Source organism: Psammomys obesus, unplaced genomic scaffold, assembly GCF_907164565.1.
Source record: "Psammomys obesus unplaced genomic scaffold, mPsaObe1.curated_primary_1811, whole genome shotgun sequence".
Taxonomy (NCBI): Eukaryota; Metazoa; Chordata; class Mammalia; order Rodentia; family Muridae; genus Psammomys; species Psammomys obesus.
In genome coordinates, this window is record NW_026591086.1 from 34,377,272 (window position 1) to 34,404,364 (window position 27,093).

Below are 27,093 nucleotides of genomic sequence, written 5' to 3' on the forward strand. Positions count from 1 at the left end.
TTTTTTTTTTTTTTTTTTTTTTTTTTTTTTTTTTTTTTTTACCCACTTGGACTTGAGCTTTGTGCAGGGTGATAGATATGGATCTATTTGCATTCTTCTACATGCCAACATCTAGGGATACCAGAATCATTTGTTGCGGATGCTTTCTTTTATCCCTTGTGTATTTCTGGCTTCTTTATAAAAGAAATCAGGCATCCATAATTGTGTGGATTTACGACTTGAATGTATTGACCACTATGTCTGCTTCCCCCCCCATATCATGCATTCTCTTATTACTCTGTGATACAGCTGTATTACAACTTCTGTAATATCTTCTTTATTCTGCAGGATTGCTTTCAGCTAACCTGGATTTTCTGTTTTTCCATATGATGTTCAGTATGGTTCTTTCATGGCCTGTAAAGAATTGTGCTTGGAGCTCTCAGGACTTAGCTGTCTGAGTCCTTGTGCAGATTTGAGGACTTGTGGGTATTCTTGTTGAAGGTTTTTAAGGCAGCTAGCTAGTGAGATTGCCTGGGTGTAGCTTCTGACGGTTTTAAGAGACAAAAACCACATAGTAAACTCTGTTTATCTTTCTCTTAGAATCTTGGAAAATTCTAATCTTAGAATGCACAATCTCCTACCATGATCCCTAAGTCTTAAGTGCAGAAGTTATATTTTAGCCCTGTCAGCTGGGAAATCACCTCACCGAGTGTGCATTTTGATGCTTATGTTTCATTGTTTTTTTTTTGGGGGGGGGTTTAAGTTTTTATTTTATTCCTATCTGTTCTTTTCTGTCTTCTTTCCTTCTAAAAATTGTTTTTTCTTACTTTTCCATATTCTTGATATGCACCATCAGTATATTAAAATTATTCTTGGTAAAAATAATTACTACTCTCAACTTTTCTAATGCTGCTTTTGTTGTATCTTTTAGATATTGATACATGATATTCACATTTTAGTTGTTTTTTTGAATTATTAAAATATTTTATTTTTAATTTAATTTTTGTCCTTCTGATCATTTGAAAGGATGTTGTTGTTTATAAGATCCAGAATTTCTTTGGTGCTAATATGTAGTTTTCTGCTAGGATTCTAAAACTATAGATTATATAACTTTCTAGTATTGAGGTTTCTGTTAGATGTTTTTTATTTTTTGGAGAGAACATTGTTAGGGTACAATAAAGCAAATTTCTTATATGTGTGTTTTTTTATGCACAGAATTATGTTTATTATGAATTTTTTTATTTAAATTTTATTTTTTTATTATTAGTTACATTTTATTAACTCTGTATCCCAGCTGTATCCCGCTCCCTTATTCCCTCCGAATTCTACCCTACCTACCTCCTCTCCATTCTGCCCCTTTCCAAGTCCACTGATTGGGGAGGACCTCCTCCCCTTTCATCTGACCCTGTTTTTCTCATATCTCCAGAGTCCTCCTCTGTGGCCTAGCAGGACTGCTCCTCCCTTGAGGGGTGGGGAGGTCAAAGAGCCAGTCATTGAGTTCCTGTCAGAAATAGTCCCTGTTCCCCTTACTATGGGAAACCAATTGGTTACTGAGCTACCACGGGCTTCATCCCAGCAAAGGTTCTAGGTTATATTCATACACAGTCCTTCGTGGAGTGTCAGTCTCAGAAAAGACCCCTGTGCCCAGATATATTTGATCCTTGTGGAGCTTCTGTCCTTTCCACATCATACTAACTCCCCTGCTGCTGAAGGTTTGGTTATGAGTCTTAGTATCTGTTTTGAAACGCTGTTAGGTAGAGCCTTTCAGATGCCTTCTGCGGTAGACTCCTGTCATACGTCCAATGCACATCCCATTTGTCTTTCTAAGTGAGGATTGATTATCTTACCCTGTGTCAGTTTTCTTGTTTATCTTCTTTAGGTGTATAGAATTCATTATGTTTATCATATCTTGTAGGTCTATATAAGCGAATATATACCATGTTTGTCTTTCTCCTTCTGGGATACATCACTCAGAATGATCTTTTCTAGATCCCACCATTTGCCTGCAAATTTCATGATTTCCTCCTTTTTGATTGCTGAGTAGTATTCCATTGTGTAAAAATACCACAATTTCTGTATCCATTCCTCTGTTGATGGACATCTGGGTTGTTTCCAGGTTCTGGCTATTACAAATAAAGCTGCTACAAACATGGTTGAGCAAATGTCCTTGTTGTGTACTTGGGCAAATTTTGGGTATATACCTAGCAGTGGTATAGCTTCATTTTGAGGAAGCACTATTCCTAATTGTCTGAGAAAGTGCCAGATTGATTTCCGATATTATGAATTTTTAATGTAAATAGTTAATAGTATGATTCCTTACGGCTTATTTCAGACATTCCTGTTGCCATTTCACCTTTCTTCCTCTTTCTGTATTTATCTCCTTCTCCTTTTATAAAGAGCCACCTTATTTTCTTTTTATTTCCCTGGTCAGATTACTTGTGACCTGTTAGTCCCCTCTGTATTGCTCTCCAACACCTCTATCATAACAATGACAGGTTTTAATTTCCTGCTTTGTGTAGTTACTATGGACTATGTACTCACATCTGAAGATTTGTAGCTTCCAGACTCCAATAAAAGAGAACATGTTACATTTATCTTTCCAGGTTTGGATTACCTCATTCAATATGATCTTCCTTTTTCTATCTATTTACCTGAAAAGTTCATGGTTTTATTATTCTTTACAGCTGAATATTATTTTATAGTGAATACGTACCACATTTCATTTTCCATGTGTTAGTAGAAGGATGTTGAGAGTGTTTTCATTATCTCACTATTATGAATAGAGCACTAATCAATATGAGTATTTCATGAGTATCTCTGAGTATAAGAACCTGAGTATCTCTGGAGTATTTTGTATATTGAGTATTTTGTATATTGAGTATTTTGTATATTGAGTATTTGAGCATAAGCCATAGAGTGGAATATCAGGGTCAGTTGGTTGATTTATTTTTAGTTTTGGCAGAATTTCCACCCCAATTTCTATACTGGCTGCACAGGCTTTCAGTCCCACTAACAGTGAATGAGGATATACCTAAGAGTGCAGAAACAGGAGGTATATTTGACAATTATCCACAACTCAATAACTGGACTTTTGACACACTTAATAAAAATGTGAACCATGCCTTGTGCTGGAAACCTGCATTTGTACCCAAGCACCCATGCTAAAGTCTGATATGTATATAATCCCAGCATGAAGGAAATAGAGATATGGGGAGGCATGAGTCTTTTCCTTCAGCCAGTCCAGCTACACTGATGAGCTTCAGGTTCGGTTAGAGGCCCTCTTTTAGTATGTCCTACAGAAAGCATTTGAAAAAAGACACCAAGATTGATCTATGTGCACACACAGATGAGCCCACACAGATGAGCATACACAAACAGATTTTATATTATTTGTTATATTATTTGTCATCTCTGGATGAATGCACTTGTTACTGGAAAACAAGCCTTATCTAATTCTTTCCATGTGCACGCAACAAAAAGTAGTTAAATAATGTTTTCATTTCCTAAACACATTGTGTGTGTACCTGAGTGCACAAATGTGTGTAGAATTAAGCTAGTACTTGCTGATGAAATATGTATTCTCTGTTTTTAATATTCTGTAGCTACACTATTACTATCTTAGATTAGATTCGCTCTTTTTTTTTTTTTTTTTTTGCTTTTGAGAACATGCAAGTTCTTCCCCCATGTGTTATCATTAAAATTTTCCTCAGTGCAAAAAAATACATGTTTCCTAACTCTAGGCAAACATCTCACAAATCCCGTCTTATATTTCACATTGGTAAGTGTCCTATATTTTGTCTTCAGACAGCAGAAATCCAGACATATAGAAAAAGACTTTTGAGGAACTATATTGGGAAGAATAACAAAGATGTGAGTCCTTTTAAACATGTTCCCTGACTTGAACGGAAGTTACTAATTCTGAGATTATAGCACTCCTCCAGCCTTTAAAATTATAAAACATTTCAAAGGTTAGACAATGGTTTTAAATGGCTCTTGGAGTTAATAAATTAATCACTATAGATTTTCTTAAACAAAGGCACTTTAAAATAAAGCAGAATGATTTGGAATGGTATTGATTCATCCAGTTAAAAGTGCAATATATATCCTCATTTCACTTTTCCTCTAGAAATATAATCAAGAAAATGTTAGTCCTACTTATTGTAATTTTTGATCCTAAATTACAGTATTTTAAATATATCTTAATTGATTTTTTTTCTAGTGAGCCATAGTCACTAAAACTAGGTGTGAAAGGAAATGTGTCTACCCTAATGCATTTAAGATAGGAGAATGATTTAGAGAAAGTATCTCTTGTTGAAATGAGTGAAAATATCAATGGGAAGAAAAGCCAAAATTAAAAATTGTTTTATAAATTAATTTTGAGTTATTAAGCACTAAAATAAAAATGTATTTTGATGTATGAACTGAAAATCTCCTGTTAATACTTTGGTATTTGAACCATTTTATATGCTTATGAAAATTTTCAAAAATTATATCAGGAGGAAAATCTCTGGCTTTCAAGACTTTTGAGCAAAATGCAAGAAGTATAGTGATCATAAATGCATGACCTGGTAGACTAAGTGAAAAGTAGTTTTGTTATTTCTTTTTTGTTTATATTTTTATTTGAGATAATATTAACATGAAAAAAGTATGCACTATGTCTTAGCATAAAACATCATATTTAAAGAAAGGTGACCAAACAAGCTGTAATTATATCAAAACAGAGTGAAATGAAGAGTGGCTTGTTCTCTATTATGTTCTTGCTGACACAACTAAATAGAACTGAGGTTCTTGGCAGGCCGCTATTAATTAATACTCAATTAGTGCTCTCAGGAAAACTTGGAGACAGGAAGATAACTTTCCATTTTTATGCCAATATCTAGTCTCTATCTGAGATCTAGGGAATTAAATCATTATTTCCATTTTCAAGGAAAACACAGAGTTCTGCTTTTCTTGGTATTGTTAACCTGTACAGGTATATTTGACAGCATTTCTCATTAGATGTTTTCCTCTTTAAACCTAGGACCACATCTGTTGTAGGGGTGAAATCAATGTTCTGCTTCTGTTGTATACCTATTAGGTCCCTAGGCAGAAACAGCTTTCTTTGAGTCTCATATATTTCAAATCTGCCTTAACATCAATCAAATTTTGGGTTTTATTTTAGCCCAACAAAGTAAATATGTTTCGAACTCTTGACTTGACATGAAATAGTTGTTGCATATATCAGCTCACAATACTATTATCACATACAGAAGATATATATAAGATCAGGGCAGTCAAAATATTGGTATTGTTGGGGAAGCAACTCCGGCAACCTCACACTGAGCAGAGGAGTGACTACGATCTGATGGCATCTGAAAGAGGCATGGCCATTCTCCTTTGTGGGTAATGTCTCTGGTGGTTTGTCCATTCTGATGCATGGTTCCATACCCATGAGCAGAAGGACAGCACCGATTGGACTCAGAGGTCATTCATAGTAACGACAACCAAAAGAAGACATGAATTTTGGAATGAGATTGAATGAAGGGCAATTACAATAGTTTAATGGAGGTAATGATAGGTGAATATGCTCAAAAATATGTTGTATTCTTGTATGTGATTCTAGGGAATAAGTAATTATTTGTGAGAAACTTGTTTGATTTTTTTATGAAAAGGTACAAACACTGTTTTACTTACCTATTATTGTGCCTTATTTTCACTGAAGCAGTGGCTGCCTGAAAGACTGCTTCCAAGTAAATAACAGCAATGTAAATAATATAACACAATTCTGGATATGTGCAGGGCCAAGTTTTATATGTACAAAAAGAAGAGGAAATATGAACAAATAAGTATGGCTAGAAAGAGAGCGAGAGAGACATTAGGCTCTAAGAATGTGATGAGGCTCTAGGTTCCCTACAGAAAATGTTTGTTTAGTATATTGGATTGAAATGAAATGCTACTTATTATATATTCTGTAAGGCTTCTATTTGTATCAGTTTTGGAATTATAATAGAAATAACAAAATTGCCTTATTCTCCTTTCTCCAACCCCCAATTGCTCACGTTTACTCTCTTTTTACTTACTTGTTACTTATATGTATATACATACATACATATATATATATATATATATATATAGTAGTTATGTTTTTAAATATATAAATACAATCTGTTCTGTTAAAAGGCTTTATTTTATAAATTTCGATTGTGAATTTATTGTCAGAACAACTAAACATCATTGCATTAAAAATGTACTTACTTTTGTGGCTCTGCTGCTTAGAGCGTTTCATGTGTTATGATATCAGAAACCGTTTCTTTCACCCAGCAATAAAAAGAAATGATATGCAGGGAATGATAAGGTTATATGTCTGATTCTGGGACTTCTAGTTAATATCGGTTGACAAAAAGAAATGTAGATATCATATACCCTGTGTCAAAGCATATACCATAAGGTCAGGTACAAATTTTTTAGAAGATTATGGTACTATTCATCATGAAAAACGTGTCCACCTACAGATGCCTGGTGTACTGTCCTATGTGTTTATATGCATGTTATTTAAGCATAGAAATCTATCATTTTCTGCATCTCTGTCTACAACTCTAGCTTTCTCTACGTTTGCTGTTTCTGTTAATACTGTGAAAATTAGGCCTCACAACATGTTTTATTACAGTACCTTTTACTTTCATTTGAAAAACTATTGGTCACAGATTTTCAGATGTTACATGCCTGTGTTTTGAACAATATATAGAATTCTCAATAGAATATCCATAATTAGAATTACGTAACTGAATGGCTATTAAAAGTGTAAAAGAGAGGACCCTAACTAAAATGTTCAATCCCCATCCTGAAAGGCAAAGAGGATGTACGTCAGAAGAAAACGAAAATAGGAAACAACCTCAGAACCCGCTACAGAGGGCCTCTGAAAGCCAGAAGAAAACAGGAAACAACCTTGAAACCTGCCACAGAGGGCCTCTGAAAGCTTCTGCAGTATAGACTGTCAAAGCAGATGCTGAGCCTGATGGCCAACTGATGGGCAGAGTGAATGGAATTTTATGTAAGAAGTGGGAAATAGTAAGAGCTGGAGGGAACGGGAACTCCACAAGCAGAGCAACAGAACAAGATAATTTGAACACAGGGAACTTCCCAGAGACTCATACTCCAACCAAGGACTATTTGTGGAGATGACCTGGAACCCCTGCACAGGTGTAGCCCATGGCAGTTCAGTGTCCAAGTGGGTTCCATAGTAATGGGAAGAGGGACTGCCTCTGACATAATCTGATTGGCCTGCTCGTTGATCACTTCCCCCTGAGGGGGGAGCAGCCTTACCAGGCCACAGTAGAGGACAATGCAGCCACTTTTGATGAGAACTGATAGACTAAGATCAGAAAGAAGGAGAGGAGGATCTCCCCTATCAGTGGACTTGGGGAGTGGCATGCATGCAGAAAGGGGAGGGAGGGTGGGATCGGCAGGGGAGGAGGGAGGGGCTCATGGGGGGATACAAAATGAATAAAGTGTAATTAATAAAAAAATAAAAGATAAAAAAATAAATAAAAGTGTAAAATAAATATTCAATAAATTCCTTGCAAACCGAATCCAAGAACACATCAAAGATATCATCTAAAATGACCAAGTAGGCTTCATCCCAGGCATGCAGGGGTGGTTCAACATACAGAAATCCATCAATGTAATCCACCACATAAACAAACTGAAGGAGAAAAACCACATGATCATCTCCTTAGATGCTGAAAAAGCATTTGACAAAGGCCAACACCCATTCATGTTTAAAGTCTTGGAGAGATCAGGGATACAAGGCACATACCTAAACATAGTAAAGGCAATATACAGCACGCCTGTAGCTAACATCAAACTCAACGAAGAGAAACTTAAATCAATCCCACTGAAATCAGGGATAAGACGAGGCTGCCCACTCTCTCCATATCTCTTCAACATAGTACTTGAAGTCTTAGCTAAAGCAATAAGACAACTAAAGGAGATCAAGGGGATACAAATTGGAAAGGAAGAGGTCAAAGTGTCACTCTTCGCAGATGACATGATAGTATACATGAGCAACCCCAAAAATTCAACCAGAGAACTCCTCCAGCTGATAAACACCTTTAGCAAAGTGGCAGGATACAAAAAATCAGAAGCCCTCCTGTATAACAAAAAAAAAAAAAAAAAAAAAAAAAAAAAAAAAGGGCTGAGAAAGAAATCACAGAAACAACACCCTTCACAATAGCCACAAAAGTCATCTTGGGATGACTCTAACCAAACAAGTGAAAGACCTGTTTGAAACAAACAAACAAACAAACAAACAAAAAACTTTAAGTCTCTGAAGAAAGAAATTGAAGAAGATATCAGAAGATGGAAAGATCCGTGCTCATGGATTGGTAGGATTAACATACTGAAAATGGCCATCTACAAAAGAAATCTACAGATTCAACACAATTCCCATCAAAATACCAACTCAGTTCTTTACAGACCTTGAAAGAAAGATTCTCAGCTTCACATGGAGAAACAAAAAAACAAAAAACAAAAAACAAAAAACCCCAGAATCTCCAAAATGATCCTGTACAACAATAGATCATCTAGAGGTATCTCCATCCCTGATCTCAAGCTGTACTACAGAGCAATAGTAATAAAGACAAGATGGTATTGACATAGAAACAGAAATGAGGATGAATGGTAAGGAATAGAAGACCCAGAAATAAACCCACACACCTATGAATACTCGATTTTTGACCAAAAAGCAAAAACCATTCAATGGAAAAAAGACAGCATCTTCAACAAATGGTGCTGATCCACCTGGATGTCTACATGCAGAAAAATGAAAATACATCCATATTTATCACCATGTGCAAAACTAAAGTCCAAGTGGATCAGAGACCTCAACATAAAACCATATACTCTAAATCAGTTAGAAGAAAAAGTGGGGAACAGCCTAGAACTCATTGGCACAGGAGACAACTTCCTGAACAGAATACCAACAGCACAGGCTCTAAGAGCAACAATAAATAAATGGGACCTCATGAAATTGAAAAGCTTCTGTAAAGCAAAAGACACTGTTGTCAGAACAAAATGACAGCCTACCGACTGGGAAAGGATCTTCAACAACCCTATATCTGACAGAGGGCTGATATCCAGCCTATATAAAGAACTAAAGAAGTTAAAAAGCAATTAATCAAGTAATCCAATTAAAAAATGGGGTATGGAGCTAAATAGAGAATTCTCTGTAGAGGAATACAGAATGGCAGAGAAACACTTAAAGAGATGTTCAACATCCTTAGACAGCAGGGAGATGCAAATCAAAATGACCCTAAGATTTCACCTTACACCCATCAGAATGGCTAAGGTGAATAGCTCAAGTGACAACATATTCTGGAGAGGTTGTGGAGAAAGAACCTCCTCCACTGCTGGTGGGAATGTAATCTTGTACAACCACTTTGGAAGTCAATCTGGCGCTTTCTCAGGCAATTAGGAATAGCACTTCCTCAAGATCCAGCTATACCACTCCTAGGCATATACCCAAAATTTGCTCAAGTACACAACAAGGACATTTAATCAACCATGTTTGTAGCAGTTTTATTTGTAATAGCCAGGACCTGGAAACACCCCAGATGTCTCTCAAATGAAGGAATGGATACAAAAAATTGTTGTATTTTTACACAATGGAATACAACTCAGCAATAAAAAAGGAGGAAATCATGAAATTTGCAGGCAAATGGTGGGATCTAGAAAAGATCATTCTGAGTCAGGTATCCCAGAAGGAGAAAGACACACATGGTATATACTCACTCATATAGTCCTTTAAGATATGATGAACATAATGAAATGTATACACGTAAAGAAGATAAAAAAGAAAGAGGACACAGGTTAAGATGATCAATCCTCACTTAGAAAGACAAATGGGAGGTGGGTTGGAAGTAGGAGAAAACAAGTAACAGGACAGGAGCCTACTGCAGAGGGCCTCTGAAAGACTCTACCTAGCAGTGTATCAAAGCAGATACTAAGACTCATAACCAAACCTTTGGCAGAGTGCAGGGAATCATATAAAAGAAGGGGGAGTTAGTATGATGTGGAAAGGATAGGAGCTCCACAAGGACCAAATATATCTAGGCACAGGGTCTTTTCTGAGACTGACACTCCACCAAGGACCATGTATGGATATAACATAAAAGCCCTGCTCAGATGTAGCCCATGGTAGCTCAGTAACAAATTGTTTTCCCATAGTAAGGGGAACAAGGACTATTTCTAACAGGAACTCAATGGCAAGCTCTTTGACCTCCCCACCCCCCAAGGGAGGAACAGTCCTGCTAGGCCACAGAGGAGGACTTTGCACCCAGTCCTGAAAATACCTGATTAAACAGAGTCAGATGAAAGCGGAATAGGTCCTCCCCAATGGACTTGGAAAGGGACAGGGAGGAGATAAGGAACGTTGGGAGGGTTTGGGAGGGAAAGAGGGAGCGGGATACAGTTGGGCTACAGAGTTAATAAAATGTAACTAATAACAACAACAAAAAGAAACAAAATAAAAATAAAGTTTCTTATAGAGAAAAAAAACACAAAAAAACAAAACAAAACAAAACAAAAAACCAGAAAGTGATCTAGGTACATGGCGTCACCAAGATAGGATAGATAATGGAGTAATCTCTCCAAGCTTGCCAAATACAAATGGGCTGAACATTCTGAATGTAATTATTACCTACTAGTTCTCATAATTGCTTTTCTTGTATATAGTTTATTGATGTTAGAAAAATTCATTTATTAGACTAAGAAGGGGAGAGTTTGGGGTACATTGTGTGAAGGTGGGTCTCTGTATATTCAGCAGTTGACTGCTAAACCAGCAGAGAGCTAAATACTAACCGGATCTTGGTATTGTTTTTCCTTTGGCTTATCACTGTTTTATATTCATCTTTTCTTACTTACCTTTTGGCCATAATAAAGACCTGAAGGCCAATATCTGGGCAGGAAGTGCGGGCTGAACTTCCTGCCAGAGAAAGGGATGCTGGGAGAAGGAGACATGGAAGATTGGGGGGCGATACAGTGTGAATAGGATGAACCGTAGTGAAACAAATATGTACAGAGATAGCCACTTGGCACTTTACCTCAGCAAGATAGCTGAGGTAAGTTTAGAGTAGCTGGAAGACTGCCTAAGCTAAAAGGCCTAAGCTTTAAAATATTAAAATGGCTCTGTGTCACTATACTGCTCGTGGGTTTGGGAAAGTCCCACTATAGAGATGAAAAGAGGGACATCACAACATACAGTGAATCAGCGAATCATGAAGACATGCTTTAAAAATCAGTACCAAACTGGAAAACCTAAATGAAATAGATGAATTTCTTGATATATTTGACACACCAAAGATAAATCAAAATCAAATAAGCAATGTAAACAGACCAATAACCCCTAACAAAATAGAACCAGCAATTTAAAAAAAGTGGAAAATACCTGAAAATAAGGAAAATTATTATATATTATTTCTAATTTGCTAATTGTGATCTTGAAGAAGCTCAACTTATTTTTTTTTTTACATTAATGCTAACACAGTGGTTTTCATCTTTTTAGCAGTACGATAGCATTCAATGTCATTTTTTTTGGAACATATATCTATCAGACTAAGTGAATGAATTTACATCAACTCTTTGGCAGAATAAAATAAAGTCGTTATAATAGGACATACTCAGTGGATCAATGTTCCCTGCTTTGAAAGGGAACATATTAGTTTTCCCTAGGCATTTACATGGAAACAGATCATTATTCCCTGACTGTTTTATTCAATTGACATTTTTTAACAAAATATGAACTCTTTGTGTTTCAATGAGTCTGTAACAAACAAAATGTGTTATCACTGGAATAAGGGAGCATGTATTATTTTGACAAAAAGGTGCATTTTAATTGAATCCTTTTTGTCAAATAATTTAGTCATCTTTATTTTATTAATGAGGGAGTACTAAGAAAGTATGGTAACTTTTTTAGAAGGCAAGAATACATTTATTGACTAAATGACGGAACTGGTTCATTAAATATTACCTTAACAGCCAAAACCAGAAAATGCAACATTAGAAGGTGCCAACTCTACAGACACAGAATCTCTCTGACACTAAAATAATCAATATAGCCATTCCATTTCTCAATTTGTGAAGGGTTTATTGCTATTTAGTATATTGTCCTGGCCTTGTTTTCAATTTTTTTCAAGAAAAACCTAAATGATAAATACACAAGGGATAAAGTTAAGATTGTATTTAGAGTGCACACTGAAAGTGAGAGAGGGAAGCTTGTTATGGGTAACATACACTCTCTACTGGGTAAAAATTATTTGGGCCTGAAACATTTAGAAATAAGATTTTATTTTATTTTTTAGCTTTAACTTACTTTTGGAGCAAAATCAAATTAAGTACTATCCAAAATTTTTTCATTGTTATAGATATGCAAGTACCATATGATTAAAATATTTTTGTAGGTAGGTAGAACAGAGAAAGTTGAAACCAGCAGAAAAAGATATGTTTAGTGTACGGCAACACACACACACATAAATGTGCTCTGTGTCTTCAGTTTTGCTTATAAAGTATTTGCTCAAGAATTTTATAGAAACCTACTCTGTTATATAAAATGTTAGAGTTATACATTCTTGTTTGTTTGTTTTCTGTGATATAACACTATGACCAAAAGAATATGGGGCTAAATGTGCTTATTTCATTTTACATCCCTCAGGTAACACTGCATCACCTAGTGAAGTAAGGGCAGGAACTGAAGCCAATATCCCTGGATAAATAGTTTATAGGCTGCAGCCCATGCTGCTTTTCCTTACAGCCCAGACCCCACCCCTAGTTAGTTCAGCCCACCCACTTCAGTAATCAAAACAATAGCTGAAACATTATTGGCTGTGAATGTGATGTGACCAGCTAGTCCATGATCCTAAAACTGACCTTCTTGAGGTGAAGGACTACAACCAGGATGTTAGCTATAAAGAAATCATGTTTGCCCTAAATTGCCTGTTGTCAGGGTATTTTAACATAGCAGCCGAAATACAATTACAACATAACATCACTGAAAGACTGATTGCTTACAGTTAGATTTTTAACAGAAGATAAAGGAGGGAGCGATAGTTTACCAGGAGCATAGCCCCTGTCTTCTGGTTATGTTTCCTGCTTACAGCCATCCTCTACTAGTGCAAAAAGTTTCTGAGAGTCTGAAAGATAGCTTGTTATGGTTAATCTTTACTGACCTGTTTCCTTAGCCAGTGCTGACAGAGGGAAAGACTCAATAGATCAATTCCACCCCCAGGGAAACAGAATGCCCAGGAAACTTTGGCACAGCATAAGAAAATGGAGGAAGGACCTAGGAAGAAAACGGAAGAGAATGTCTGCTGTACTATTTCAAGCCTATCTTCCAGTTACCACTTTCAGTTAGAATTTATTATTGTAATTGTTAGAAATGTGTTCACTTTAGTATCAATCAACTTCTTAAATTCACTCATTTATACATACATATATATTCATATGTATATAGACAAAAATTAGTTTTGTCAGCTCGACACAAATCTATACATACATGGGAAGTAGAAATTTTCATTCAGAAAATCTTCCATAATATTAGCTGATATATTTTTTATTACTTTATATTTTATTGGTGAATTTTACCATATCGATCTCATTAAATTAAATTTATTTATAGATTTATTTATTACCATTTATTCACTTTTTATCTCTGCTGTAGCCCCCTCTCATGTCTTCTCCCCGTCGCTCCCACCCTCACTCTTCTCCCTCTATGCCCTTTTCCTAGTCCCCTGATAGGGGAGGAGTTTCTATCTGACCCTAGCTTATTAGGTCTCCTCAAAGCTGGTTGTATAGTTTTCCTCTGTGGCCTGGCAAGGATGGACCCACTAGGGGGAGGTGATCAAAGAGCCTGCCTCTGAGTTCATGTCAGAGACAACTCCTGTACCTCTTATTGGGGAACCCACTTGGAAAATGAGCAGACAATGGTCTTTAAACAGGGGGTCCTCTCTATGCATGGTCCTTTGTTGGAGTATTGGTCCGTGGAGGCCCTCCTGGGCCCAGGTATTTTGGCTTTGAGGACCTCATGAAACTGAAAAGCTTCTGTAAAGCAAATACACTGTCATCAGAACAAAATAACAGCCTACAGACTGGGAAAAGATCTTCACCAACCCTACATATGACATAGGGCTAATATCCAGAATATATAAAGAACTCAAGAAGTTAAAAGGCAACAAACCAAGTAATTCAGTTACAAACGGGATAGATATCGAAGAAGGAGAAAATAGGAAACAGCACGGGAGCCTTCCACAGAGGGCCTCTGAAAGATTCTATCCATGTGTATCCAAGCAGATGCTGACACTCATAACCAAACTTTGGGCAGAGTGCAGGGAATTTTAAGAAAGAAGGGGGAGATAGAAAGACTTGGAGGGACAGGAGCTCCACAAGGAGAGCAACAGAACCAAAAAAATCTGGGCAGAGAGGTCTTTTCTGAGACTGATACTCTAACCAAGGACCATGCATGGAGATAACCTACCCCTGCTCAGATGCATCCCATGGCAGCTCAGTGTCCAAGTGGGTTCCCTAGAAGTGGAAGCGAGAATGTCTCTGACATGAACTCAGTGGCTGCTCTTTGATCACCTCCCCATGAGGACAAACAGCCTTACTAGGCCACAGAGGAAGACAATGCAGTCAGTCCTGATGAGACCTGATAGGCTAGGGTCAGATGGAAGGGGAGGAAGACCTCCCCTATTAGTGGACTTGGGAGGAGATTAGGGATGGTGGGATTGGGAGGGTATTAGGGAAGAGGCTACAGCTGGGATACAAAGTTAATAAACTGTAATTAACATAAAAAATAAAAATTAAAAAAATGGAGTACAGAGCTAAACAAAGAATTCTCAACAGAAGAATATCAAATGACATAGAAACACTTAAAGAAATGTTCAACATCCTTAGCCAATTGGGAAATGTAACCAAAATGATCCTGAGATTTCACCTCATACCCATCAGAAATGCTAAGAACGAAATCTCAAGGGATGATGCATGCTGGAGAATATGTGGAGAAAGGGAAACCCTCCTCCATTGCTGGTGGGAATGTAAACTTGTACAACCACTTTGGAAATCAATCCTCAGAAAATTAAAAATAGTGTTAGCGCAATATCAAGCTATATCACTCCTAGGCATATGCCCAAAAGATGCCCCACCATTCAGTAAAGACATTTGCTCAACTATGTTCACAGTAGCATTATTTGTAATAGCCAGAATCTGGAAACAACTTAGATGTCTCTCAGCAGAGGAATGGATACAGATTTCTAGATTGTATTAATTTTGCATACATCTAAGGATACAAAACATCTAAGGATGTTTTTTCTCTAATTTCTTTCTCAGCCCTTTTGTCTTTTTTATACAGGAGGGCTACTGATTTTTTTTTTAGTTAATTTTGTATCCTGCCACTTTGCTGAAGGTGTTTATCAGCTGTAGGAGCTCTCTGGTAGAATTTTGGGGGTCACTCATGAATACTATCATATCATCTTAAAATAGTGATACTTTGACTTCTTCCTTTCCAATTTGTATCCTTTTAATCTCCTTTTTGTTTAGATCTGTACCCCATTTTTAAGTTGCATTATTAGTTTTTTTTTAATATCTAGTTTATATCTCATTCTCAGATATTGGTAGGAGTAACTTCAAAAATAATGAACATACCATAGAGGAATTCTGAATGACTCTACCCAGCAGTGTATCAAAGCAGATGCTGAGACTTATAACCAAACTTTGGGCAGAGTACAGGGAATCTTATAAAAGCAGAAGATAGTAAGACCTAGAGAGGATAGGAGCTCCATAAGGAGAGCAACAGAACCAAAATATCTGGGCACAGGGGTCTTTTCTGAGACTGTTACTCTAACCAAGGACAGTTCATGGATATAAACTAGAACCGCTGCTCAGATGTATCTCATGGCAGCTCAGTATTCAAGTGGGTTCCTTAAAAAGGGGAACAGGAACTGTCTCTGACATAAACTCAGTGGCTGGCTCTTTGACCTCCCCTTTCCCTTGAGGGGGGAGCAGACTTGCCAGGCCACAGAGGAGGACAATGCAGCCAGTCCTGATGAGACCTTGTAAGCTAGGGTCAGACAGAAGGGAAGGAGGACCTCCAGTTCCCTATCAGTGGACTTGGAGAGGGGCATGGGAAGGAGAGGGAAGAGGGAAGAAATGAGGGAGGGGGCTACAGCTGGGATACAAAGTGAACAATCTGTAATTAATATAAAAAATAAAAATTTAAAGAAATAATAATGACCATCCTACCACAAGCAATTTACAGATTCAATGCTATCCTAACCAAAATCCTAGCACAATTCTTCACAGACTTGAAATTTTCAATTTCATATGGAAAAACAAAACAAACCAAAAACCTTTGTAGACCAAGTGGTAGTCCTGCAGCCCTCTCTCTTAACAGCAACAATATCATCCTACCTAATAATGCTCAGATTAGCAGGATTCAGGAATATCTAAATGTCTCTAGAGGCTGTGCTGTTTCAGAATGCAAAGCAGATAAATACATTGGACTTTGGTTGTGTTCCTACAAAGAAAGTCCCCATATTATTTTTATTTTTTGTTTATTTATTACAATTTATTAACTATTTATCCTGGCTGTGGCCCCTCTCCCTCCCTTTCACCCTTACCCACTATCCATTCCTCTTCTCCAACTATGCTCCTCCCCTTGTCCATTGATAGGGGAGGTCATCCTCCCTGTCTATCTGACCATAGACTACCAGGTCTCATCACAACTGTTTGTGTAGCCTTCCTCTGTGGCCTTGCAAGGCTGCCCTCACTCAGGGGGAGGTGATAAAAGAGCCATCCACCGAGTTCATGTCAGAGACAGCCCCTGTTCCTATTACTAGGGAACCCACTTGGAGACCAAGTCTATGGGCTATATCTGAACAGCTGTTTTAGGTCCTTTCCATACATGGTCCTTGGTTGGGATATCAGTGTCTGCAGGGTTCCATATCCCCCCCTTTTTTTTACTCTGTTGGTCTCCTTATGGAGCTCCTGTCTCCTCCAGAAGAAAGTTCCCATATTTTTTACAGTTGATTAATACAAACTAATTATTGAATGCCCAGCCTTTATCACTATTATATTTTTGACTATTGCTATCAGGGTTTGGATTCTATACAACACAATTAAGATAAAGAATAAGTAAGTGATATCTTATCTACAATCACAGACGCTAGTAAATTTCAAAAAGTTAGATTGAATGGTTTTAATAGGATTTAACAGTTCTATTTCCTTTATGTCTTCCATGACCGTAGTTTTGTAGACACAGTGTATGCCTTTTGTGATGTGAATGTGTTTTTTTTTTCTGTTGTTCATTTGGTTTAACAATAAAAGACAGCTTTATCCTTGTAAATGCTATTTACTAAGGTAAATATGAATTTAATTTAAATATGAATCCACAAATTAATAAAGAAAGCCATAACATTTATTATTCAATGATTGTTCTCATGCCATGGATTATATTAGAAACCAACTTCAGTTTTTACTCATAATTGAGAAATACTTTCATAAGTTTTAGGTAAAGTACTGATGAACATACCATATATCATTAGCTGGCTCCGGTTTTGAAGACACATACAAAATCATAGCACATACCTAGATTTTGATTTGTAACTCAAAATGGATACGGACTCTGGAAGAGTTCAATATGGGTACCATTAATTATCAGGTTTTTAATTAGGCCAGAAGTTTTTCATTTTCAAGTTGTCATTAAGCAATCACTTCTACTGTATATCTTTGCAAATACTACAGTACTTAGTGTCATGGGTAGTGATGTCTTTGAAGATCTACAGCCTTCAGTGTAGGTCCTGGATTCCCCATGCTCTGAACCCAGAGTACAAAACGTATGTGTCCACCAAGGGAAATATAGGCCTCTAAATTTGTTTTCAAAAACCCGTTATTTCATTATTATTTGACTGTATTTATATACCAACCATCTTACACAGATTTTGCAGTAAACACAAGTCTAAAAAAATGTTGTGCAAACTGGATATTTCAGAAATCTTTACAATTCTTTGATGTTTGAATGAATGATAATTGCTTCTTTTGTTTGCATTTAGCGTTAGCATAGAAGTTATAATTGTAGATAATGTACACCATTTACATATAATAGAAACATTCACAATAGCCCACACATTACAGTGTTAAAAGTGACATTTGTCTTGAGCAGATGTGATTCAATCAAAATTACCAATCTCTGGAAAACATTAAGCACATTATTAAATTCTCTGGTTCTCACACTCTTTATTTGAATATGTTTCAAAGGAAAAATTTAGAATGTCTTTACAGTTTCTTATATAGAAATTTAAGATGGCATGTTATTTCTATATAAATATAACAATCATTCATAAATGAGTACTTGGAAAAATGATAGTTTTAGTAAAAGTCTCATTTGGGAGTTTATCAATAATTCCTAATTATTATTTAAATAAATATTTATAAAAAGTATATAAAGACAAATCATTTGATAACATTTTTATGTAAAACTAAGATTTCATGTAAATCATACTGTAGATATTTTCATCTTGGAGTTTAAATTACATCTTTAGCATAGATTCAGGATGTCAACAAAATAGAAAACATATTCTAGGGAACTATGGAAGAAATAACACTGCAACAAGTTATCCGAGGTATCATTAAGTTTTCACATTTTGTATCTATGCCTACATCAGCCATGAGATAACTCAGATGATAGAACAGGTAAATGGCATTATTAAAATAAAAATAGATTGTTTCAAATTACTAGTTCTCTTAGTTTATGAATTTTTTGGTAAATATAAAACTTTAAATTTCATGGTCACATAATTTAATAGTATAAGACTAGTTCTTTCCAAATAAGAATATGCTAAGTTTAAAATTTATGAAGTTTAAAATTGTAAAATGGATTTACAAAAGTGTCAGTGAAATTTAGGTGTGAGTTAACATATTTTCTTATATTCTTGAAGATGGCATTTAATTTAAGCAATCAAAATCCTGCCTAATAATCTAGTAAATTTCATGTTAGTAATATATCCTTGAATATGAGCTCTCTGAAGGCTGAGATTGTGGCATTTTGTTCAACCTTCAAGTTCTCAGGACCTTGAAGAATGGCTGGCTTACATTAAAGAAGTAAGAAATAAAATCTCATAAATATTGTAAAATAAAATAAAAGTTATATTATATTACATTAATTTCTATTGATTATTTCAAGGTATTTGAACCTAATAATATATTTAGCCTATATTAGAATATTTTCTACAATTTCTAGTCATGTGTTCATATATTACATTTTAACTTTTTGTAAGGGAATATCAAAGTTAATAAAATCTGTGCTTAATACTTTTAATGTCTAAATGACAAAAAGAAATAACAAAAACTACTTAATAAAAGGAAAATTTTGACTTAGGCGAACCTTTTCTTTTGGAAATTTTGCATTGAAACGCCTTCAGCAGTAGAGAAGAATATGCTTGCACTGACAAACCAATAGTAAACACACAATGTTTTTCTTGAGATGTATCGTGTACACTATCCAGTAATAAAATTTGCATAAACTACACTCAACCAGTTTTCCTCAGGTAAATGGTTGCTATAACTTCTGCCATCACCATATATATATTCAAAAACAGAAACCATATTACAGAACCCATTTAAACAGTGGCGAAGAATTTTATAACTTCTCATAGGCATATATTATTTCATTGTAACTGTCAGTAACAAGGATATTTATACTTCAATTCATAATAAAATGTTATTTGCCTTGTGTCAGTGTCTATAAACTCATGCCTTAAGATACAAACTCAGAAAGTGATATGCAAACAGGATAGCCATAGATGTGTTCCTGACACGAATTGTAGCCTGGAGATCCACAGCATAGCTCAGAGATTTAGTTCCAATGTCTTTCTTTTCCTAAAGAGAATTGATAGCAGTACAATGAAAACATTCATCTTGTGTGAACTATTTATTATTGCAAGCCTGTACTTGTATACTCTTTTGTATTAACATATATATTTATTTCTCACTGTATATTCTACCACACTTTCTTATATGTTTTATTTAAAGATTATTTCCAATGATTCTTCCTACTAAATGATACCATGCTGACAACACTACATTATTTTACATTTCATGCCTTATATTTTGAAATTTACAAATCAAAAACAAAATTATCATACAATATATTATGAATATTTCCTTCCTCTGATTACTTATTGCTCAAACTAAGAATTTTAATTTCCTCACATCAATGGTACCAGGAATACTATTAAACACTCAGGGAGCATTTCTTTCAGAACTTCTACTGTTTAATACTAAATGTAATTCGTGTTCAAGAATAAAGTTCTGTAAGGTATGGGAAGAAGAAACCAATTTTAGAGTTAAAATTTCTTGTTTGCAGAAAGAAAGGCAGATTTGTGAAAATTGTCTAAGCAGCTGCTTTCTTTAGTGTTTTTTTTTTTTTTTTTTTTTTCGGTGTGAGTGTAGATCATCATCAGGACCAAGCACTGTGTCAAAGTTAAGGGAGCACCCAGGTGAAGGACAAAACTGTTCAACAGGCACTGCCCTGTCATCTCATGCATGCATTCATCAGAAGGTTCTGTAATAGCCATTTCAGAACATCTGTTTTCCTGATAAAGAAATCAAGATTTAAAAAAAAAAATAGCTTGTTACACAGCTAGTAAAGGAAAAACTTCTCTCTGAGCACAACAGCACACAGTTCCAGCCTTCTTAAACCTTGTTATTTACGTCATGCCATATGGCATTAGACAGATAATAGTTGATAAATATTTAGTTTAGTTTTTTATTAACTAATAGAATGCAAAATTCATGAAATTAGCGCAGTCAGTTTAAATGTAAAATTCTGAATACATCCAAATTTTATTTTTTCTGAAAATACTTTTGATTGTGTATCTTATACTTTATCTAAATGATTTAAAACACATTCTTGTTCAATATTAATTGAGAGATGGGAGCTTTCTTTTTCTATTTTACAAGGCTAGTAATACATCATATTCCTTTGTATGTAAACATTCAAGTTATCAAACAAAACTATTACATGGAGTTGAAATATCTATTTCTAATTTTAATTCTGCTTCTTCTGAATTTCTGTTATAATATGCTAGAAATATAATCCACATTCTCATTTTAAAACAATGTGAATTTTTGTGTTCAACTTTGAAAATGTTTCAAATAACACTTAAAGGAAAAATAGATATTGAAACAGAATTTTATGTTTGTATGTGCTTGATAAGAATGCGGTTTTTAACAACCTTGTGAAATTTCATACAGTTCAGAAGAACTTTAACAAAAGCCCCATAGCACATGCTTTACTCTTTCCTTGCTGTGTCATGCAACAACCAAAGCCTTGCTCCTCTGCTATCAGTTAATAAACATTTCCTGAATTATTTAACTTCCCTACAAATTCAAACCATTTTTATGTTTTTATCATTTTTCTGTCAACAGTCAAGTTCCAAAGGGAAACACTATTTATGTGAGTGTTTGCTTTTGTTTAAAACTGTTTGATTTTAAAAGGTGTTGCACGAGCAATACTGTGTTTGTTTAACTCCAGCTGATATACATTATTATGAGCTTAGTTTGAGTAAATTGCCATCTTGTTTGCTTAGAAAAAGAAAGATAGAGTTAATTGAATGAAAACAGCATACAAAGAATCACAACAGTCCACTTTCTTTATTTGAAATATGTCAACAGTGAAATATGAATTTGAAAGCACCATATGTAAAATGCAGCAAAATGGGCTGGGACCTTTCATTTAAAGTGTGCTAATTTTCATGCAAAAAATTACATTAATTTTGTGTTAAAGCACACATTATATTTCAGAAGATTATTGATTTAATATGTACAGAGGAATTTTAAATCATTGAATTATTTTATGTATTTTAATCTATTTCATTTTCTTCTGTTAATCACATTCATGCATAGTTAATGTCATTGTCATCCGAAAGGCCGTTGTAGTTTAAAAAGCCTTATTTTCTAACATTTTGTAAGACAGTAAATTAATGCTATTAACATTTAAATATCTGTCAAACAACTTCACATTATCAATAGAAATTTAAAATTAGGAGTAAAATTTTCAAAAGTTGGGTAACATTTTAAAACATGTTTATTTTGATAAAAATAATTAGCAATATATGTATAGACGTAGTCTAAAAATACTCATTTTCAATATTCCTATAATATTTTAATTTAAACATTGTACTTTATAAATTGTTTTCAATCACTTATTAGAAGGAAATTTTAGTATTAAACCATGTATTATAATGTAATTCTAACTGTTTTTAAAACAAACATTTGGACAAACAATAATTAATATCCTAAAATCAGTCTTGACCTTGAATTAACTTCTTTATATTTACCTATGTTGAAGTCAGCCAAGAAAAGTATTCTGTGCATCATGGAAAGAAATTCCTTGGTGTATATGTTCCATTTGTAACATTCTGTGAATAAAGATTGCTCTCAGTTTTTCTTATCATTTTTTTCCAGTGACTTTTTAAATTAATTTTTTATTTTTTATATTAATTACAGTTTATTCACTTTGTATCCCAGCTGTAGCCCCCTCCCTCAGTGCCTCCCAACCCACCCTCCCTTTCTCATCTCCTCCCATTCCTCTCTCCAAGTCCACTGATAGAGGAGGTACTCCTCCTCTTCAGGCTCTCATCTAGGCTAGCTTTCCGTGTCTGTTAGTGGGGAATAGAGTTTGAATTTTCCCTTCCTGAGTTTCCTTGAATTGAACTGATTTAAATTTCTCTGCTAATTTTACATGGACTTTACTCATCTGATAAACTTGTAAATATTTCCCCCAAGAGCTGATATTTAAAATAGGCCAGTACATCATTCCAAACAGCATCATGTTTGTGTTATTCCCTGTCTTTAGTGTCCTTAAAAGCTAGGCAAACTGTAAGAAATCTGTGAAGGTTGAAGCCATCACTTTGGCCCATGGTAAAGTCAGAACCTTATGGTCACTAAGATCTGAATTGCAAGTCCGAAGTTTCATGAATTAGAATGTGTTGTGGGCTGTCTAAGTAGCAATGTGTCACCATTATGGAGAATTTTCTAGTTCATGTCATATTAGCTGTGCTCTCCCCTAATAGGTTTTTCTCCTTAAAAAAAATAAATAAATAAATAAATAAACAAATAAATAAATAAATAAATAATGGCTGTTTCAAGGAAGGCTCAAAATCAGATCTGTCCTTAATGTTTACAATAATGAGAAAAAAAAAAAAAACAAACCAGGGTCTCATTTAAATACATTCTTCTCAATGTAAGCATATTTTTAGGTCCTTGATCAACTTTCTTTTTTTTTCCTTTTAAATTTTCTGTAGTACTTTTTTATTAATTGATCTGATGTCTTAATATAATTTTAGAATATTTTAACAACAAGATATTTGAAACAAATGAGATAATTAAAAATGCATTGTATATGAATTTCTAGATACAAACCTCCCAGATAATGATGTTTAAAACCACTTAAAGAAACATATTTTTATATAGTCTCATGAAGACTTTTTGGTCTTAGAATTAGGTATAGCAAAGACAGTGACACACCTTATTCATAAATACCTTGTGGTATTTGTAGAATCTTCTTACAAATAAAGGTTGTTCTGTTCACATCTGCCCTAGGTCAGAATGTCCCCAGGCTTTGGTAAGTATCAAGTTGTAGTCGAAAATAGTAACTGCGCACTCAAAATGGTTAGGTTGTTGGACAAAAAATGAATAAAATTTCAATGGTTAATACTGATTGAATTGTGAAATCCTGAGCAGAAACGAACTCAATATGTTTATTGGTAGTTAACATTTTCCTTATTTTATAGATGAGGACACTGAGATTCCCTGAGAGAACTGAAACTTTCCAAGGTTGGAAAGAAAGATGCATGAGAGGAATGTTAACACAAAGGGAAAACAACAAGCACCCAAGTGTGTATTCCAAAGCAGCATATTTTCCAAGGTGAAAAATTTATACATGAAATTATTTTGAATTAGTAACCACTAGTTGCCATTTAAATAATTATCTCGCAGTTTTTTTTAGATAATTTTATGCTATAAGCAACTTATAGACGTGAATATTTCTGAAGAAGAACCAGAGGAATAGGGAAATTCACAACTTGTTTAAAGTCTTGTGTTTCAAAAGGAGTTGAAGCAGATCTTCTATTAAAATAGCTTCAGTGTTTTATAAGTATTTATTATTGTCATAAAATGAAATGAATGGGAAATGAAAAACTGTAGGCAGAGGAGTATAGACATGCCAATCTCTAGTTCTTGATCAACTATTTACATCATCATAATTCATGCGGTTTAGAATTAGCTAAAGGTAAAATATAAATAAAAACATGCAGTGTATTACATTTTTCTACATATATTTTAAAGATTAATTTCTATTGTGCATTCAATTGTATAAGTACACGACATGGGATATACGAGAGGGTAAAAATAATGTAAACAAAAAAGTGAAGTTGTACTTTTAGTATGGATTTGCGATATCCCTAAAGATAAGATATAGTCTTAGTTATTTCTAATGCACTTTGTTATTTCTTTCTAGTGAACAGGATAGTAAACAATGCATACTGGGAGACAGAATACATCTAATTCTATAGGGTGATGGTTATAGCAACCACTGAAATATTTTTGGGACAATTCTGTAAGATATTTAGGTAAGTTTGATTGTAATTCCTAGGAGGATTAGTTAATACTATTATCATAAACTATATATGAGTATGAACAAAAAGTATTCTGGTGGGAAATTACCTTTTTCAAAGCTTAAGATGAATAATGGAATATTCTGGTTAAAAATGCCATTTACTTCAGCTCAGCACCAACATTTTTTTTTATACTTTCTGACTCACATTTGCTTGGAATATTTCTCATCTAATCCAATCATTTACTGTTATTTTTATTTGTGTTTATTGTCAGATGGTGAAATTAGGTTTAATTTCACCATTATGTAACCTTAATGTGAAAGAGTAAACATAACTATGTTACATTATGTGAAACAAAACAAATTTTTCATGTCTGAGAATTTCAGTAAATTAGTTACTGTCTGCTAATTGTTAACTAACTAGTCACTTGTAAACACAATGTCATATAGGACTGCTTAATAAATATAGTCTCGCATGTCTGTGTCATCCTCAGAGGATAATTTATTTAATAACTCTACAATTCAAAAGTTATTTATGAATGCACAACTTCTTTACAAGAAAAAATGGCTATAGATTTGTTTTTTAAATGTATTTCATTTGCTGACAAATGCCATGACTACATTATAAATAACTAAATCTAAACAAACAGATTAGGAAAACACAGACAACCTTCAATCATGCAGGGGACAAATACATCAAACTATGTTGTCACATGTCACGTCCAGATTAAGTAGTCTGCAGGAGTCATCCTAAACACCTGACATGATTAGGTTTAAACACATGTTTGAGCCCAAGTGTGGCTGGGATTGAATGATAACTGGGTATAGGTAAAATAATTTAATGTTTAGAATTCATTTACATTTATATTAATTTTAAGCATTGCTCATAAAGGAATATTTTTTATCTTAAACTTCAAAGAACTCACAGAATGTGTTCCATTTTCAGTACTAATAAAAATAAGGAAATTATTTAAAGCAAAATATACTAATTTCAAATTATTTATTTAATAAAATAATCATTTATTTCACTAGCATTTTGATAGTCAAATATTTTTCCATTCTGATATAATATGGAAATTTTTTTCTCTTTGATCATAACATATGGGAAAATGCAGCATACAGGAAGATCCATAATGCCAGAAAAATTCTATAATGTGATCAAGCACATAAGAAGGTCCTAATATGTAGCTTGCATGAAAATTCTACAAATATACCCCTTTGAGTATTGCACTTCTCAGAAAGATGCTCTAAAACCTTTTGGTGTTTATGGTAGGATTAAGAATCATTTTAAGGATCTCTTTTGAAAAGAGTGAGAGATTGTTTAAGCTCTAAATGTCCTTATTGGAATTATGCTCTTACCCTCATTTATTTTAACAAGATTTGTAATGCGTTCTGGCCTTTGATCTCTTAGTTTGAAACACTGCTTGTTGTTCCATTATTCCGCCATCCATTTGCAGATAACAATGCATGAGACCCTTTCCCTTGCTGCAGAAACAATGCCCTTTATTGAAGAAGGGACATTGCTTTGACAGATAAAGTAGGCATTTGATAAATTGAAACAGGTTCTGAATTATTTTGTTAGGAATGTGTGCTACATCTGTCTGCTGATTTCCTACTGAAGCCGTGCTTAAAGTTCTTGTCTGTTTGTGATTTATTGAGCTACAGAGAAGGTTAAGAAAATTTCATGGCTCTACTCATAACATTTGTACGTGAACCAAATAGCATTTGTTAATGTTTATAATCCTTAAAAGGCAAAATTACTCCTAAGCATTCACTCACAATAGATATTGTAGTGACAAGTAAAGCAAAAGGAAATACCAAACAGCATTATTATCCCTCCCACTAGTAAATTTCATAATGGAAAAAAAAAAAGGAGCAGTAATGTAAAACCATTATCCCAAATCAGTAATTTTCGGATTTCAAATCAGTTCTTATGTTAATAATTTACACATGAATCAGTACAGGTACAGCAACCCATTAGTTAAATGCAAAATGCATTAGGAGTGGTTGTTTCAGGGAACTTATGTACAAGGTCAAGGTAAAAAAAAAAAAAGAGATATGCACAAAAATTACATTAATACCTTGTCATCTTCCCTCAGTTTAAACAATTATTCTTTTAATAATATTTCAAGTTTTCCTCTGAAGATCAGTTGTAGCCAAAGGGGAAAAATGCTTCCTAAAAAACATTGTCATTTAAAACTTTCAGTTTTGCAAACTTTGCACTGTAATAATAAGTTAAACCTTAATAAAGTATTTTTTCTTATGCACAGTCAGAACAACTTTCAGGCGATAATGTGTGTTCATATGTTACGGCTAGAGAAAATAAAAACAAATTTTAAATAAACAGATGTCAAAAATAAACAAATCAGGGAGAGAGGGCTCATGTCAATTCCTCTTACCCTGGACCCCAACATTTCCTTAATGAGAAATACATATTGTCATCAAGGTGAGACCCTCCAATGTTCACACAAATATGC